We start from the raw sequence: 17612 nt of genomic DNA, 5'->3' as shown, positions 1-17612 counted from the left end.
CTCCAAAACAAAAATTAAAAACTAATTTTGACCTCCTGAAATATTTGTTATAATATCCCCACTCATTTCCAAGACTTCCAACATTTTTGGAAAATTATAGTTTCTGATTTCAAATTTTTAAATTGAAACCAGTGGCTTTTGCATTTATTTAAAATGCTTAAAGTGTCAAGAAAATAGTTTTCTCTAATGCTCATTTACTTTCATGATTTATCAGAAAGTTTGAACATTTCTTGAGGCCATTTTGGGTTCATTGATTTTGAACTAGTTGAATTTTCCTTTAATTGAAAGGGTGGCTAGGGTTTAGAGTTTTTCCTTTGCCACTGGTTGTTTTTGTTGGAACTTCTTGGATGCAAATGCAAAGAAGACATGAGCACAATGCTATCTAGCTTAAGGTTTAGGGATGTGACAACTCACCCCCACTCAAAAGAATCTCGTCCCGAGATTTAGAAGTCGTCGGGAATAACGCAGGATACTCAAGTCGGAGACGAAATGACGATCATATTGGCTCTTTTGACGAGACTGGGCTGTTTTCAACTTTTCACGAATAATGCGAACCTGCTCTTCTGCATCCTGGATCATGTCCGGGCCAAAGAGTTGCCTCTCTCCGGTTTCTGACCAATTAAGAGGTGTTCGACATCTTCGTCCATAGAGAACTTCAAAAGGGGCTTTGCCCAAGCTTGATTGATAACTATTGTTATAAGCGAATTCGGCGAATGGAAGGCACTTCTCCCAATTCATACCGAACGAAATAACACAAGCTCGGAGCATATCTTCTAGGATTTGATTCACTCTTTCTACTTGACCACTTGACTGGGGATGGAAAGCAGTGCTAAAAGATAAGTGAGTCCCCATGGCATTCTGAAAACTTTCCCAGAAGCGAGAAGTAAAGATACTTCCACGGTCCGAGTTAATTTCCAGGGGAACACCATGAAGAGACACTATTCGAGAGATATATAACTCCGCTAGCTGGCTAGCTGTTATACTTTCACGAACAGGAAGAAAATGAGCCACTTTGGAAAGACGGTCAATGACCACAAAGATAGCATTGTTTCCTTTCTTGGTCTTGGGAAATCCGGTAATGAAATCCATGCTAACTTTATCCCATTTCCATTCAGGAATAGCTAAAGGTTGAAGGGTGCCAGCAGGCTTTTGATGTTCTGCCTTAACTCGACAACAAACATCGCAGTTAGCAACGAACTCAGCAATTTCTCTCTTCATCCTAGTCCACCAGAACCTCTGGCGTAGGTCCTGATACATCTTAGTACTACCGGGATGAATGGTGAGAGGAGAATCATGAGCCTCCTTAAGGATTTACTGCCTTAGATGTGGGTTCTTAGGAACCACTAAACGATTCTGGAAGAACACCACACCTCGATCATTCATGGAAAATTCTTTAGCGTTTCCGCTAAAAATATTCTCCTTGATCTGTGATATACCCTTGTCACGCTTTTGGCCAGCTATAATTTGATCCTTAAGAGTAGGCTTCGCCACCAGGGTAGAAAGGAATCCTTGAGGAACGATATGAAGATTCAACTTCCGAAAGTCCTCATGGAGAAGTGGTTGACCTTGTTGTAGCATCAAATTGTTACAATAAGATTTACGACTTAGTGCATCGGCCATAACATTGGCCTTCCCCGGGGTGTAAGTTATCCCTAAGTCGTAATCCGAGATCAACTCAACCCACCGTCTTTGCCTGAGATTCAAATCCGGCTGGGTGAAGATATATTTCAGACTTTGGTGATCAGTGAATATTTCGCAACGATTACCCAAAAGGTAATGTCGCCAGGTTTTTAGTGCATGGACCACAGCTGCAAGCTCAAGGTCATGTGTGGGATAATTATCCTCATGTGGACGCAACTGTCGAGATGCGTATGCGATCACATGACGATCTTGCATGAGAATGCAACCTAATCCCTGTCGCGAGGCGTCGCAATAGATAACAAAGTCCTTAGAAAAATTTGGTGGTAGCAACACAGGTGCGGAAGTCAGGCGTCTTTTCAGTTCCTGAAAACTATGCTCACACTGTGGTGTCCACTCGAACTTTTTATCCTTCTTGAGGAGTTCAGTCAGAGGCTTTGCAACCTTGGAGAAATTCTCGACGAAGCGGCGACAATAGCTCGCTAGACCAAGAAAACTCCTAACTTGCTTAACCGATTCAGGTTGAGTCCAATCAAGGACAGCTTGAACTCTCTCGGGATTGACAGCAATACCCTTACCAGAGATTACGTGGCCTAGATAGGTCACTTCTGGTAACCAGAATTCACATTTTGAAAATTTGGCATAAAGGCGATGCTCTCGAAGTTTCATCAATACCAGCCTTAGATGCTCGGCATGTTCTTGTTCATTCTTTGAGTAGATGAGAATATCATCGAGGTATACTACGACGAATTTATCCAAATACTCCATAAAGATTGAATTCATCAGCCGAGAGAAGGTGGCTGGGGCATTGGTTAAACCGAAGGACATAACGGTGTACTCATATTGGCCATAACGAGTAACAAAAGCCGTTTTTGGAATGTCCCCGTTCTTAATCTTGATTTGATGGTATCCCAACCTCAAATCCATTTTGGAGAAGACTGAGGATCCAGCGAGCTGATCATACAGATCGTTGATCCTGGGGAGCGGATACTTGTTCTTTATGGTGACCAGGTTAACTGGTCGGTAATCTACAACCATCCGATCCGTTCCGTCTTTCTTCTTGACGAAGAGGACGGGACAAGCCCAAGGAGAAGAGCTAGGACGAATGAAACCTTTGCTCAAGGCCTCATCTAATTGCTTCTTAAGTTCGGCTAGCTCCAGGGGTGCCATCTTATAAGGTCTTCTGGCTATTGGGACAGTTCCCGGAACAAGATCTATCACAAACTCTACATCTCTGTCAGGTGGAATTCCTGGCAGTTCCTCTGGAAAAACATCCGGGAAGTCACGGACTACCGGAATGTCTTCAAGTTCCGGAAGAGGGTTGGCATTTAAGGAGTAGAGCTGGCATTTGGCAACTCGAGTAGAGACATTTACTATCTCACCCGAGGGATGGGTAAGCTGGACATTTCTAGATTGAGTATCAATCTTGGCATAGTGAGCTGACATCCAGTCCATGCCCAAGATGATATTAATATCCGAAGATTTCAATGCTATCAATGAGGCTAGAAAAACTAGCCTGTCTACTAGAATTTCATTATCATAGGTTATCCTAGAGGTTTGCCATTTACTACCAGGGGTTTGGACAACCAATGGGATTGGCATATCACAAAATGACATGTTATGCAACTGTGCATAACTTTCTGAAATGAAGGAATGAGAAGATCCAGTGTCAAAGAGAACGGACGCTGGGTGATGATTAACAAGAAGCGTACCCAGCATGACGTCGGGATCCTTTGCAGCTTCTTCTGCTGACACATAGTTCACACGGCCACGTGCAGGAGTTGGCTTCACATAAAACGCCTTGCCCGACTTGGACTGCCCGACGGACTTTCCGGGTTGCTTGGCACCCATATTCTGAGGACACTCACGGGAATAATGCCCTGGTTCTCCACACTTGTAGCATATCACCTGGTTGGCACGTGGTGCAGCATTGCCAGCTGGACCACCATAAGCTTTTGCTGGAGGGTTGGCCTGATTCGTCTGAGGCGCCACATAGGATGGCCTCGGAGTGTATCTTGGCGGCAGAGAACTGTTTGGAACCCACAGCCTGCGTTTTGGAAACGCGGAACCAGAAGACGAGCCGAAGTCGCGGGAGTGCTTCCTTGTGGCTTCGAAGTCGGTATGACCAGTCTCCGCACTGATCGCTTTGTTGACCAGGGCTTGAAAGCTTGCACACTCATGGAGGCGCAGATCTCGACGGAGCTCAGGGCTCAGACCCTTACGGAATCTTGCTTGCTTCTTGGCGTCAGTAGACACCTCCTCTGTTGCATAACGGGCGAGGTTACCGAACTCGCGGCTATAGGCATCCACAGACAACTGCCCTGGGTGAAGGCACAGAACTCCTCTCTCTTTCTGTCCATCAGACCCTCTGGAATATGGTGCAGACGAAAAGCTGCACTGAAGTCTGCCCATGTGGCCACTGGTTCAGCGGGACGCATAGCTTCAAAATTCTCCCACCACAGATTGGCGGGTCCCTCCAGGAAATACGTCACGAAGGTCACCTTGTCGGCTTCAGATACATTTGCCGAGCGAATCTTGCGTGAGATGCTGCATAGCCAATCATCAGCGTCGAGGGGATCGACGGAATGATGAAACTTTGGAGGATTCAGCTTCACAAAGTCATTGAGGGATACTGCAGCATTCCTAGGCTGTCGAGCCGTATTCTGCTCAATACGCTCTAGCAGTCGGTTGGTCTCCCTTTTGTTTCTTTCTGCCTCAAGCATCACTTCTACCAGAGAAGGTGGGTGAGGCAGGTCTTCCTGCGACGCTTGACTACCCTCACCTTGCTCATGAGCTGGGGCACGGTTCAACCTGGTGAACACCATCCTGACAAACAAACTCATAGCTTAGACCAATATCATAACATTACTAGCTATGGATTAAGAATGTACTGAACACACGGAATGCGGAAATGAATATCCGAACAACATGGTAACAAGCAACTGCTATATATACACCATGGTTCATACACACCCTTACATAGTTCAGTACAAACTTACTCGAAGAGCAAACTACTGAAATGGTGGAACTACTCATCAGAGGCTTACAAGCTTCCTATACATTATTTATCTAGGCCTCCGGAATTCGTTTCACATTACTACCATACTCCACAAGTCACACAGGACTGTGAACGTACGGCTACTACCATACTATCCTTCCGCTCACAGCTCAGGCATCCGCATAGAACATCTCATAGAGATTACCTCCATGACCTGGAAGCTCAACCTGCGGATCAGGAAACACTCTAGCCTGAGATCCCTGGGATCCATAAGGACACGGATGTGGCCTTGGTCCCCTGACTGGTGGTAAGAGGGGTCCCCGAAGAGGTGTGGCTCCTCCTATAGCTGGCCAGTCAACATGGGCCGGAAGATGGGTCCTAACAGGGTTCATCATCTCCATCTCTCCATACCCTGTCTGGACTACCGATGCCAGCTGCGTCAAAGCTGTCCACAGACGGGCACGGGTAGCGTAAAGCTCCATGCGGAGAGCACGAGCATCCCTGTCTCTGTTCTCTAGCATCTCAACAGTGGTCTGCAGAAGTGGATCCTCCATAGATGAATCAAAATAGACTCCACTGAGGTATCCCTCTTCGCCAAACTGAGAGGCCGGAACATAGCAGAACTCTGAATTCTGCAGCAGTGCATGTCTCGCTCTCATAATAGGCAGCATCTTGTACTGCCATGTCAACAGTAACTCCCAACCCATAGGACCAATGGATTGGCTTCTCCGCTCCAGGGTAGTCTGGAAATACCCTAACAGTGCAGATGTACTGGCTCTGGTTGAAGTCTCGGTACTGTTCCTCCACTGTGTACTCGGGGTACCAGCGGTAACCGCACACCGACATCATCCTGACCAGCATGGCCGTATGACCCGGTACATCAATGCACCTGGTCAGACGTACCACCTGACGAGAAGGACGGCCAGGCATCTGTAAATAGAGAGTAATGCAAAAAAAAGCATTAGAGCTCTGAATGCAAAATTGGGCAGCATAACGGCTGTAAATGCTCAAAAACAAATTTTGAGACAACCCAAAAATGAAATAGCGTCACCACTTAACTATCAAGTTCAACTCTCTGATCATCAAACTTACTTCCTGCTTCCTAGGAATAAAAGAAACCCAATATCTCTCGCCCCGTAGTCCTATAAGCTACCGATCAGGAACACGAGCCTAGGAGAAGATGAGTAACCTAGTCCTTAATTCCCGCAGAAAAGACGAGGATGACCAGAATAGAATAACTTGAGAAGAGAACAAGAGTCTTACGTTCCCTTCCACAAACAATTCCCTTATATATAACTAACAAATTCTAGACTCAACTTCGACCAGTTTGGCTTAGTAATCCTACAGTCAGTCAGGCTCTGATACCAACGCTGTCGGGACCCCGATCCTAAGCCATAGGAATCCAGCCTGTAACACATCACATCCCTTTGTGGTCTCACGCACGGTTAACTCCACGGCTGCAGCCTTACCTTAGCTGGGACCGTTTGCGTCTTTTGACTCACGTATGCGATAGTGTCGCTAGCATTCCAACGTCAAAGAACCCGGATCGACATGTCTAGTCATAAGCCAAAGTGGCAGTTCCGCACAAGGACAGGCATACATGACCCAACAAAGCAGGTGTCGGTCATCAACGAACGTAGACGAGTCGTAGCAAGCTACAAGGACTCCATTACGTCGCGTGACATTTCCCCAAAGGGGACAGACACAGCAGCTAAGAAGGACACATGCCGGTCAACCAATGTGTCTGGAGCAGTAGCGAACTACCAAGGCTCGCTGGATCACAACGGGGCATTTCCTTGTAGGGAGTGCTACTAAAGTTCACGACTAGGTATTCGAACCCCATACATATCAAGTAAGACACACGTACGCATGGCATACCGATATGTATAGATACATCGATGGCATCATAACATAACCATAAACATACAAACTTTATTTAGGAGGCTCGGAAGAGCCACACACATAATATTACACATCAAGGGTCTCGCGACCCATAATAGCAGTCATACAATACAAGCCAGCGGAAGAATTATAAACTGTCTGGATACAGACCGAGCAACTAGAAGGCACATGGCCTGACTATACTACAGAGCCGACGTAGGGCCAGATCGTAGCTGGGACACCAGCTACTCATCGTCGTCGATGTCTACGAAGAACCCTCCGTTAGGGTCATTAGCAACCTCTGCAACATTATTAAGCAAACATGAGTACGAAGGTACTCAGCAAGACTTTAGGATGGCTAACTACTCATGCAAGGTATCAAGAAGGTATTGTGGGGTTTCATGCAGAAAGCCAGCATTTGACTCGTGGCTAGACAACTTGCTTTTTGAAATTAGTTTTGACAATTCGATTTCTCGCACACGAGTCCACTAACACCAAACAATACCCTATCGTGGAATCATTCCGTCTCCATACGGAAATGCCGTCCACGACACTCACGCTTATCTTGACAATTTTATGAGTAGCCATTGAAGTTATCTATGAACAACATATGTCTCCAAGTAGTCCATATCCGCGGACGCGGCTATTCGAATAGATCATAACCCTGCAGGGGTGTACTTCGTCACACACGCTTCCGCCACTTATCGCCATGTGCACGTCATGCACCTCGGCAACCTTCAAGCGGAAGCCCAGCGAGGGAGTCGGCCACGACCGTTAACCACATTAGTACTTAGTCCAGGTTTATCGCCTATCTGAGAGTAACCCGTACGGAAGTCCGGCCGAGGTTTCCGCCACGGCCTCAAACGATGTGCGCAGGGTTCCCAAGCCCACCATCCGGGTGCCACTTGGTACACCATGCCACTGCCTACCGCATCACGGTCCACCTCTCAGGTCAGCACCATGCACGGCCTCCAGCATTACTATAAACACCAGAAACTACTTGCAACTCCTGGACCGAGTACTACGCGATTAATAGGCCGAGCGGGGTCATATTTCAGGGCCCAGCATGTGGTAGTATCTAGTCTTGGATTACATACACGGAACTCAGTTCCTAAAGACGGTTCCAATGAAACAACCCGCCATGTACTCCTACACAGCCTTTCACCGGTACCTTTACCAAATCAAGTTCAACACACGACCTTTGCTTACCGAACACATTCCACATTTCTGTTCATCTCCCAGATGACATACCATACACAACTCTAAGCATAGCATGCATAGCAGGATAAGGCACATCATAGCTCAAGCAACTACCAGGTATGCTAGGTTGCAAGGTTCGGCTATTTACTGTGACAAGGTTAAGTCATGCAAAGGAAGTGGGTCCAACTATCGTGGCAAAAGCAGTTGAAGCAGTTGATCTTAATGCATTAAATAGGTGCAGGAGCAAGAACATAGGTGTTATCGGGATGATCAAAAGGGGTGCTTGCCTTGTTGCTCAAAGGAGGAACGATATCCGTCGGACGGATATTCGGTGGAATCCGGGGGTGCGGAGCCTACCGAAATGAACGGCAACATTCAATAACAATCATATGCAATCAAAATGATGCATGAGCATGGCATGAGAATGCAAAGTGATAAGTTATTATAATTGAAATGTTTTAGGTTTAGAGTTGATTTGAATCACATTCGAATAGCAATTCAAACGGGTATTTTCGGATACCGGTTTAATTGATTCGACCTGATGCTCAGATCAACCTAATGTTAACATGCATGAAATGTCATGTTATGGTACTGGTTTATATCTAGGGCAGTGTGTGATCATTGCATTTATAATGAAATTTGGATATCTTTGCAAATTCCATTTATAAAGTGATTAAAGAATTGAATTATTCCGTATTTCACAATTTAGGGTTCTGTAACTTTTTCAAACATAGCTGGAAATAGCATAATCAGAATCCTTGAATTTTTCTGATACTTATTCATATATAAATTATTTTCATTGGAGTTACAGATTAATTTCTATTATTTTTGCAATTTTTAGCAATTTCCTGAACTATTTTTATAATGGAAATTCCATTTACTGCATCAGGCTGACGTTAGCAGGTCAGCCGACCTGTGCAGGTCAAACCTGACAGGGGGGCCCCACTGGTCAGCCTTTCTGGGACTAATCCCGCGCTGACCGGCCCCTAATTGGGGTTTGACCAGGCGTGGGGCCCTCTGTCAGCGACTCAGAGGAGGGCGATTAGGCCCTAATGGCCGGCCACGTCGACGGCCACCGGAGGGTGGTCGCCGGCGACCAAACCCGCGGCGGAGGGCTCGCCGGAGGCGGCCTAGACGGCGCTGCACCGCACGAAAACGCACGCGGTTGGCAGCTAAAGCAAGCTCGCGAAGTGGCCGATCTGGCAGGACCAACTGGGGAGGCTAGGGTCGCCGGAAGAGGCGTCGGCGACGAGCTGGAGCGGCGGCCGAAGCTCAGGCGTCGTCGGGGGCTTTGAATCAGAGGGATCCACGCTTAGATCTTAGCTGCTACGGCATCTACGCGTCGTCCTGGAGCTGCTGGTGCCCTCGGAAGGACGAGCTGATCAACGGAGGGTTACCGACGACGAGCGGCAGCGGCGGGGCTCGTCGGGCTCCGGTGAAACTAGGGCTAGAGGAGGGGATCGACGGGGAAAGCTTAGGGAAAACCACCGCATGCTCACAGGGAGTGCAGAGAAGAGCTTAGACGGCTCGGGGAAGGCCTGGGGCGACGAATCGACGGGAGAGGTCCGGCGGCCGGAGGAAGAAGACGACGGCGTTGCGGCGTTGCAGGGCTCGAGGGGACTTCGGCTTCTACAGAGACGACCAGGGAGACGAGGCGGAGCTAATGGTGTGCTCGCGGAGGAGATCCTATGGCCAGGGGCACGGCCAGCTCGAGCTCGAGCTCGGCTCTAATGGCGGCAGCAGGGAGGGGGAGGAGATCCGGGCGGAGGGGAAGAACCGAGGCGGGGAATGGATAGGGGAGGCTCTGGGGAGCTTATCCCCGTCGTCGCCAGCGCGAACCGGCGGCCAGGCAGGCACGCAGGTGCGTGGCCGCGCCGGAGGAGGCAGCGGCCACCTCCTGCTGCCTACTGGCGCGGGGAAGGGGACGAGCGGCGAGATGGGCTGGGCCTGGCTTGGGCGTCAGGTAAGCCTTTTCCTTTTTCTTCTGCTTTTGTTTTTTCTGTTTTGCTATTTATTGCTTTGCTAATTATTTCAGCTCCAAAACAAAAAGTAAAAACTAATTTTGACCTCCTGAAATATTTGTTATAATATCCCCACTCATTTCCAAGACTTTCAACATTTTTGGAAAATTATAGTTTCTGATTTCAAATTTTTAAATTGAAACCAGTGGCTTTTGCATTTATTTAAAATGCTTAAAGTGTCAAGAAAATAGTTTTCTCTAATGCTCATTTACTTTCATGATTTATCAGAAAGTTTGAACATTTCTTGAGGCCATTTTGGGTTCATTGATTTTGAACTAGTTGAATTTTCCTTTAATTGAAAGGGTGGCTAGGGTTTAGAGTTTTTCCTTTGCCACTGGTTGTTTTTGTTGGAACTTCTTGGATGCAAATGCAAAGAAGACATGAGCACAATGCTATCTAGCTTAAGGTTTAGGGATGTGACAATGCAGATATGACCTGAGACACTCCCCAGTCAATATCCAATAGTGGGACATGGATGTCCATATTGGATCCTACATATTCTATGAAGATCTTATCGGTTGAACCTCTATGCCAAGGATTCATATAATCCCGTATAACATTTCCTTTGTCCTTCGGTATGCTACTTGCCCGAGATTTGATCATCGGTATCTCTATACCTATTTCAATCTCGTTACCGGCAAGTCTATTTACTTGTTTCGTAATACAAGATCCCGCGACTAACACTTGAGTCACATTGCTTGCAAGGCTTATATGTGATGTTGTATTACCGAGTGGGCCCCGAGATACCTCTCCGTCACACGGAGTGACAAATCCCAGTCTTGATCCATGCTAACTCAACGGACACCTTCGGATATATATGTTGATCCATGCTAACTACGTCTATTAGTTTGGGTATTGTCCATCACATCATTCTCCTAATGATGTGATCCAGTTATCAAGTGACAACACTTTGCATATGGTCAGAAAACCTTAACCATCCTTGATCAACTGGCTAGTCAGCTAGAGGCTTACTAGGGACATTGTTTTGTCTATATATCCACACATGTATCTATGCTTTCATTCAATATAATTATAGCATGGATAATAAACGATTATCTTGAAACAGGAAATATAATAATAACTATTTTATAATTGCCTCTAGGGCATATTTCCAACACATTCACCCATGAGGAAATATGGAACACCGTCAAACTGCTCCCGGCACGGAAAGCACCTGGGGCGGACGGGTTCACGGCCGAATTCCGGAGAGCTTGCTGGAGCACTATTCGGCAAGATATCTTGGACGTCTTCTAGTAGCTGCACGAGCTACTAGGTCGCGATTTCTGCAAGCTTAACCAGGTGCTACTAACCGTGCTCCCCAAATGCACCCATGCCAACGAACTTCACGACTACCGGCTGATTTGTTTGATACATCTCATGGCAAAAATCTTCATGGAGGTGCTATCGCTCCGGCTCGCCCCCAGACTAGGCGGCCTGGTCAGATGCAACTAGAACACATCATCCCCAACCGGAGTCTCCATTACAACTCCGTCTTGGTTAGGCAATCGCTCAAGTTGTTGTACCAAGTTAAGGTTCCACAGATCATGCTGAAACTAGACCTCACGCGAGCCTTCGACTCCATATCATGGCCTTTCCTCTTCGAGGTTCTCGCCCGGTATGGATTTGGAACCCGGTTCCGGGAGTGGCTGGCGATCTTACTTGCGACGTCCAGCACCGGCGTCATGCTCAATGGCGAGCCCGGCCCACCCATCTCGCTTCGTTGTGGCCTACGCCAGAGAGACCCGGTGTCCCCACAGCTCTTCATGCTCGCCGTGGACACCCTTAGCCGCATCATTCGACGCGCCCATGACTGCAGCATACTGCGCCTGCTTCACCACCGACGCGACATCCCGGCGATCTCCCTCTACGTGGATGACGTCATGTTGTTCTACCACGCCACACAGGATGATTTGGATGCCATTAAGGGGATCCTCACCATGTTTGGCAGAGCAACCGGGCTCAGGGTCAACTACGCCAAGAGCTCAGCTACCATCCTTCATGGCAACCCCGACACTGCGGAGATGATCACTCAACTGGGATGCCCGATGGTCGAATTACCTATCACTTACCTTGGCATCTCGTTGACGCTCCGCCGCCCCACTGCAGCCCAGCTACAACCCCTCGTCTTCGGTGGCAGCCAATCTCTCGGCATGGAAAGCATGGCTCATGAACAAAGTTGGGCGACTCGCACTAGTAAAGTATGTACTGAGCTCAATCCCGATGCATCAGTTGCTCGCACTTGCCCCTCCAAAGAAGACCATGAAGCAGCTCGAGAAAATACAACGTGGATTTATTTAGGTCGGCCACGCCACCGCCAACGGAGAGCACTGCCATGTCAACGGGCGCCACACTTGTCGCCCCGTAGAATATGGTGGCCTTGGGATCCGTGATCTGGAGTGCACCGGCCTAGCGCTTCGGCTACGATGGATGTGGTTTGGCCGTACAGACGCGGACTGGAATGGCAAGGATTGGGCCTACAATTCTCTAAGGAGGACAGTGTAATGTTCTTTGCATCCACCACTATGGTGCTTGTGTTGGAAATATGCCCTAGAGGCAATAATAAATTTGTTATTATTATATTTCTTAGTTCATGATAATCGTTTATTATCCATGCTATAATTATATTGATTGGAAAGACAATACTTGTGTGGATACATAGACAAAACACTGTCCCTAGTAAGCCTCTAGTTGACTAGCTCGTTGATCAAAGATGGTCAGGCAAGGGTTGTCACTTGATAACGGGATCACATCATTAGCAGAATCATGTGATGGACTAGACCCAAACTAATAGACGTAGCATATTGATCGTGTCATTTTGTTGCTACTGTTTTCTGCGTGTCAAGTATTTGTTCCTATGACCATGAGATCATATAACTCACTTACACCGGAGGAATGCTTTGTGTGTATCAAACGTTGCAACGTAACTGGGTGACTATAAAGATGCTCTACAGGTATCTCTGAAGGTGTTCGTTGAGTTAGTATGGATCGAGACTGGGATTTGTCACTCCGTGTGACGGAGAGGTATCTCGGGGCCCACTCGGTAATACAACATCACACACAAGCCTTGCAAGCAATGTGACTTAGTGTAAGTTGCGGGATCTTGTATTACGGAACGAGTAAAGAGACCTGCCGGTAAACGAGATTGAAATAGGTATGCGGATACTGACGATCGAATCTCGGGCAAGTAACATACCGAAGGACAAAGGGAATGACATACGGGATTATATGAATCCTTGGCACTGAGGTTCAAGCGATAAGATCTTCGGAGAATATGTAGGATCCAATATGGGCATCCAGGTCCCGCTATTGGATATTGACCGAGGAGTCACTCGGGTCATGTCTACATAGTTCTCGAACCCGCAGGGTCTGCACACTTAAGGTTCGACGTTGTTTTATGCGTATTTGAGTTATATGGTTGGTTACCGAATGTTGTTCGGAGTCCTGGATGAGATCCAAGACGTCACGAGGAGCTCCGGAATGGTCCGAGGTAAAGATTGATATATAGGAAGTCCTGTTTTGGTCACCGGAAAAGTTTCGGGCTCATCGGCAGTGTACCGGGAGTGCCGGGAGGGGTGCCGGGGACCATCGGGAGGGGTGTCACGCCCCAAGGGGTCTCATGGGCTATGGGAAGAGATAAACCAGCCCCTAGTGGGCTGGAATAAGTTCCCACTAAAGCCCATAAGGTTTGAGAAGGAAAAAACACAAGGTGGAAAGAGTTTCCAAGTGGGAAGGTGGAATCCTACTCCAAGTAGGATTGGAGTAGGACTCCTCCACCTCCAATTTCGGCCAAACCTTGAGGGTTTGAGGCTGCCTCTTCCCTCCCCCTCCCTCCTATATATACTGAGGTGTTAGGGCTGATTTGAGACAACTTTTGCCACGGCAGCCCGACCACATACCTCCACGGTTTTTCCTCTAGATCGCGTTTCTGCGGAGCTCGGGCGGAGCCCTGCTGGGATTAGATCACCACCAACCTCCGGAGCGCCGTCACGCTGCCGGAGAACTCTTCTACCTCTCCGTCTCTCTTGCTGGATCAAGAAGGCCGAGATCATCGTCGAGCTGTACGTGTGCTGAACGCGGAGGTGCCGTCCGTTCGGCACTAGATCGTGGGACTGGTCGCGGGATAGTTCGCAGGGCGGATCGAGGGACGTGAGGACGTTCCACTACATCAACCGCGTTCACTAGTGCTTCTGCTGTACGGTCTACAAGGGTATGTAGATCACACATCCCCTCTCGTAGATGGACATCACCATGATAGGTCTTCGTGCGCGTAGGAAAATTTTTGTTTCCCATGCGACGTTCCCCAACAGCTTGGTGATGGACTGACGGCCATTTTCTCGGAGGACCACTGGATACATGGACAATCAGTCTCGGAACTCATCCCCCAACTATACCGGTGCATCCCCAAGCGGCGACGCAGTACAAGAACTATGACAGAGGGCCTCCACGGGAACACTTCGTCCTGTGACATCCAAGGGACCCTCGGGATACACGAGATAGGTCAGTACATGATGCTCTGGCATGCCACCCAACACTTCGCCCTCTTGACTGAGCCTGGTCGGTTGCTATGGAAATGGACGGCGAGTGGCATATACACGGTGCAGTCTTGCTATGCCGCCACATTCCAAGGATCCACTCGTTGACCCTCCTGAAAGCTCATCTGGAAGGGTTGGGCGCCGCCCCGCGGCAGATTCTTTCACTGGCTCGCCAACAAAGACCGATGTTGGACGGCGGCAAGACTTTCCCGACACGGCCTGTGGCACCACCCCAAATGCCTCCTCTGCGACCACGACCCAGAGACAATCCATCACCTATTTCTAGTGTGCCCATTTTCTAAGCAAACCTGGCGCATCATCCTGTACTGAACACACATACCAACGCAACCACTAGGTAATGAACCTACCATGCTGGACTGGTGGCAACAAGCGAAGGCACAAACCCCGCCCACACTTCACAAGGCTCTACAATCCATCACAATGCTTGTTCCTTAGATGATTTGGAAACAGAGGAACGAATGTGTCTTTGGCAATGTGAGACCCTCGATAGATTCATTAGGTGATAGGATCAAAGTAGAAGCCAAATGTTGGGCACAAGCTGGGGCACAGGGGCTCAGGGTTGTGCTGCCCGCCTCCTGGGACGTCCATTGACGAAGAATTGGCCTTGTAACCATCACCTCTTAGGAGGCATGTAATCTCCCACCTTTTCAATGAAATGAAACGCAAATGCTCCTTGCGTTTTCTCGAAAAAAACATAAACAAATCACAACGGATTACCGTCTATTAGTTGTTGTAGGAGCGACGGTGTTCATGACGATGTTGGCAACGATCTATTGTTGACAGTGATGAAGACGGCGATGAGTAGCACCGCCCGACTTGGACGAAAGACGACCCGTGATGACGAACTTGAGCAACGCTTCGCAAAAACCTAATTCATCCACTCCTGGCACATGATCGTAAGGATGAACAGTTTCGGAGACCTCTTGAGACCTCCTGTCCCGCACGCTGATGCACGCCCGTGTTCGGGATAGAGTAGACTATGGTGGCGACGCAAGTTACGAGATGAGGCAAAATCCTAGGTGTTTTCAATATATGTTTGGACGCGACTAATAGGAGTATATATAATATGATCAAAGGCGGTATCGTTTTGCGACCACGATCTCAATCCGACTTATCCATTCACGCTCATGTTGCATGCGCGCCACCCTGGCCCGAGTCTGGTGAGGCGAGTGAGTGTGTGTGGTCTTTTATTTCTCTGCTTCACGCCTTACTAATAAGTGTGGTGCAGAGAACCCGCTATATAAAAAGGTCCCACACTTTCTCAACTAGCAGTATGAGACTAAATTTTAGCACCACCACCGAGACTAAATTTTAACATCATCACTTGTCATTTTTCTCATGGGCTGATTTGAGATTTTAGAAATTGCTAATGGGCCAAGCCCGTTTATTTCTTATTTCTAACATCCACGAGGACGAGAATTGAACATGCTAGACACTATTTTTGTTAAGTAGGAGTATATTATAATCAAATCTGTGATGCATACTCTTCCAAAGTTTAATTATACTATTGAAATAGAGTATGTTCACCAGAACGGAACCATGTCCATGCAAAACATGTTGGGAGTATGTTCATCCAAAATATGAGTATATTCCTTTAGAAGATATAATGTATTTATCCCTTGAAATTTCGCGTATATATTAGTAGTAGTCTTTCCCTAATAACAAAGCAGCTACTGCTTATGTCGTCCGTCATGACAGTTTTGCAAAAAAAGTCCCTTCGTTTTTGAGGATTCAACCCGCAGTCCTGGTTTAAAAACGTTTCATTTTTGCAAGAAAGCACCTGCATCTGTAAAAATTCAACTTGCAATCATTTGTTTGATCTTATCCAAACGCTCTCTTTCCGGCCGCGACGGAGCAGGAGAAGGTGAGGGGCGGCGCCCTTGTCGGCCGAGTGGCGGACGGCTACATCCATGAAGGAAGAGAAGGTAGACGCAGTGGGCGCTTGCTTGGGTAAGGGAGGCCACCTTTGTTGCACGAGGAAGGGGAAGAGAGAGGTCGTCGCGGACGGAGCTTCTGGCGGTGGAGGAGATCCTCACCGACGAGGTGATGCGTCGAGGTGGCAAGGTGAGGCCGGGGTCGGGCACTGGCTCTCCCGATCCAGACGGGATCGAGCCGAGGCCTTGATGGAATGGAAGGAAAAGGAATTGTAAAGCAAGTAGTAGCGGCAAGGAAAACAACCAGCAGCACTTGGTCCACAGCGCCATCCTGCTGAAGACATGGACTTCGATCTGGACCAACGGCTGGCGGATCCTGCTAGTCCCTATGGCTGGCGTTACAACGGCGAGTGGCGGTGTCCCCATCGAGTTTGACCAGAAAGTGGATCCAGAGATAGAGGAAAAGATTGATGGACTGACACAGGAGATGGACTGACACAGGAGACCGTCAATGGCAAAAAGAGTCAGCATCCCTTCCTCCTCTACTCTTCCATAAGCTTATGAGGATTAGCATAATCTAAATATTTCGGTGCTCAAAACTCTACAAAATATCTTGGAAAATTACACAGATTTTACTACTTATATAATACTTCCTATGTCAACTAATATTCTAATATCAGGAAAAGTTATATTTAAATTCTTAATATATTGTTGTGTCTAAAATGAAAATTCCAAACAAAAACAGAGTCACGGTTTGTATTTGTGATGAATAACTGAAGTTTCAATTGGCAAATTTAAACTACGGTTTCTAAAATACATTGTGTTCTCTAGGCTAGCCGCATGTAATCCATCAACTAAATGTATTATATTCTTATAAGTGCAACCAACGTTTAAATTTATTTGATTTTGAATTAACAAGGTTGACTATACATTATGTGTTCTCAATAGCTTGATATGAACATAGTAGAATTGCTAATCCGTTGCAGCGGACGGGCACTTCCTTCCTCTAGATGGCGAGCCATCAACCATGCCACGATGACCCGTGGTGTGTAGACAGTACACCGCCTTACTCTAGATGGCGAGCCACCAACCATGCCACGATGACCCGTGGTGTGTAGACAGTACACCGGGGATGTGTCCGACATGCCGACACACTAGGAGTACCAGGGTTCGATGTTTTATTTGTACATGCTCCTGGTGCAACGCACGGGCTCTTTTGCTAGTATATAATAAAGCTCTACAACTTTTATACACCATGTTTCCCTTAAACCAAATGGCAGCAGCAACCATTGGATCCCAGGGAACAAATAAACCTGCCTCCAGGATATGAAAATGTGTGAACTGGTGTGATTAAGCAGGAGCATGTGGGTTAACCAAAAACATGTGATGCACAAAGTATAGATAGGTAGTGCTACTGCATTTGAAAATAAGCAATGCTGCTAGATTA

Source organism: Hordeum vulgare, chromosome 3H (assembly GCF_904849725.1).
Source record: "Hordeum vulgare subsp. vulgare chromosome 3H, MorexV3_pseudomolecules_assembly, whole genome shotgun sequence".
Taxonomy (NCBI): Eukaryota; Viridiplantae; Streptophyta; class Magnoliopsida; order Poales; family Poaceae; genus Hordeum; species Hordeum vulgare.
This window is presented reverse-complemented; position numbering follows the sequence as displayed.